Genomic DNA, 2161 nt, shown 5'->3' with positions numbered 1-2161 from the left:
TGTGTGTGTGTGTGTGTGTATATTTCGGATATAGTGAAAACAGAAACTTAAGAGCTTTTTGTTAATTTAGCAAAACACGTTCTTTTCTTTTCCACGTTACGAATAAATAAATTAACAAAAATCGATATTACGAATGAAAAAACGAACTCAGAATTACGTGTCGTTTCAAAAACCGTAAAAAAAAAGAAAAAAAAAGAATCGTATCGACCATTATTTCGTGTCATTATTTCATCACAATTCGAAGAATCTCACCTCATTTTAAATCACGATATACACCTTATATATATATATATAGGTCGATCAGCTGGCCTGGCCGTGTGAATAGTTGGAATTCCGCCTCTGGGTGGCGATCGCATAGGACTCGCGGGAAAATGCGTATTTAATTTCAATATCGAAACTGAGATAACGCGCGCTCCACGCCTCGTAACGCTTTCTAGGTATGCGGTTGTGAAATCCTCTCGGCTGGTCATTATGTCAGTTTCATAATGCCGCGAGTGCTCGGAGGCGTACATTTTTGATTCCTGTCGCGTCGCAGCCCGATATTGCATCGATTTTCCTCTTTTTCTCCCTCGTGTCTCGGCCCCGCTCTTTTCTCTCGGGCAACGGAATTCTAATCCTCAGCCACTGTTGAATGGACAAAAATGGGGAATGGCGAATCTCACGATTCCTCCATGTCTCCCGATCGTTTGAAAAGTATTTCGATTCAACGGAATTTCCTCGACGTTTTGCTCGATTTCTTGAAACGATCCACCTCCCCACGTCGCGACTCGCCCGCGCGTTTTTTGATCAGCGTGGCGGTGGCTCGGTGAACGGTGCTGTAATTTAAAAGGGATCGGTGCCAAATAGACGCCAAGCATTGGCCTGTTTACAAAGTGTTATTTATCGATGATGGGTAATCGAATTCCTTTATGTTATTTCGCGTGAAATTTGATCCCACTTTTTGTAATTAGAAGCGGAAGATTGAACGTATAAATAGATGATAAATAGATGAGTTTTGTATCGATTTTCCAGAGAGTATTTCGTTTCCATTTCGAGTATTCGACACGATCATTTTTTTCATCCTCGTCCATCACAATTTTTCTAATTTTACTTCGTACACTTCGTATGATGAAAATAGAATTCAGACTCATTGAACCCTTTTCAACTTCGACATATTAAAGCGTTCTCTTTTAATTACGAATGACTCATGAAGGTTTTATCTTAGTAACAGAAGGAAGAAAGAGAGAGAGAGAGAAAAAAGGAAAAAAAGAAAAGAAAGAAAGTCTGCGAAATTTAATTACGACTCTCATATTTTTACGTCCAATTTTCAATTATAACTCGTTCGCTCACCGCTTCAATCGAGTCGGCCAATCTTTTACGTATCTTGGTTTTCTAATGTCAATTTTGTCGACCCTGTTACAAAGTAAATCCCGTAAACAACACCGATAACCGCGTTATCGTTTCGCGATATTCGTGGGATCCACGATTTTCTCTCGCCTCTCGTCACTATTATTCCTCCTAGTTTCTCGTTTCTTTTTTTTCCTTTCCTCTTCCTCTCGTCTCCCCTTCCCCCTTTTTATCCACCTTTTTCGTCCCACCAAATTTATTCTCGGATAAGGATCTAAGGGTTACGTGCTTATCTACGATTTTGACGGACGAATCGAAGATTCCAAGAGGAATCCGTGTTCGGATCGATCGTTTGTTGCACGAAGGATAAATTATTCGATGGTTGGAAAATCGCGATGGTATCGCCGGGGAGAGGACTGTGTTCGTGATGCAACTCACAAAAGAATCGACACGCCTCGTGTAAAACGTATGCGGCACGTTGACGCGTCGAAAGGAACCGGATACCATGCTCTCGAATTTTTTTTCTTTTTTCTCTCTCTCTCTCTCTCTCTCTTTCTCGTCCATTCATTCTGATCGGACGGATGCAGGAGCATCCACTTATCTCTTGGATCGAGCCGAACCGAGCCGAGAAACTGATAAAACGGACGGAGAAACTGATAATACGAAACGCAAAAGATCGATAATCCAAGGATGGAGAATGGTAATCCATTACGGGGAAGTAAATAAGTGATCATTATCCACGAATAAAATTACGAGAAGAATTACGATCAAACGCACACGCGTTTGACTACAGTGTTATATAAATTCCTTATCGATCCATCGTTTCTCGATTTCC

General features: G+C 41.0%; 1 protein-coding gene across 5 annotated transcripts in view; it reads left to right on the top strand.

The window, feature by feature from the left end:
• LOC102680785 (protein abrupt-like) overlaps positions 1-2161 on the top strand; it is a 57543-nt gene that overhangs the window by 17068 nt on the left and 38314 nt on the right. The window lies entirely within an intron of this gene.

The sequence above is a fragment of the Apis dorsata genome, unplaced genomic scaffold (assembly GCF_000469605.1).
Source record: "Apis dorsata unplaced genomic scaffold, Apis dorsata 1.3 scaffold_58, whole genome shotgun sequence".
In the NCBI taxonomy this organism is placed as follows: domain Eukaryota; kingdom Metazoa; phylum Arthropoda; class Insecta; order Hymenoptera; family Apidae; genus Apis; species Apis dorsata.
This window is presented reverse-complemented; position numbering and strand designations above follow the sequence as displayed.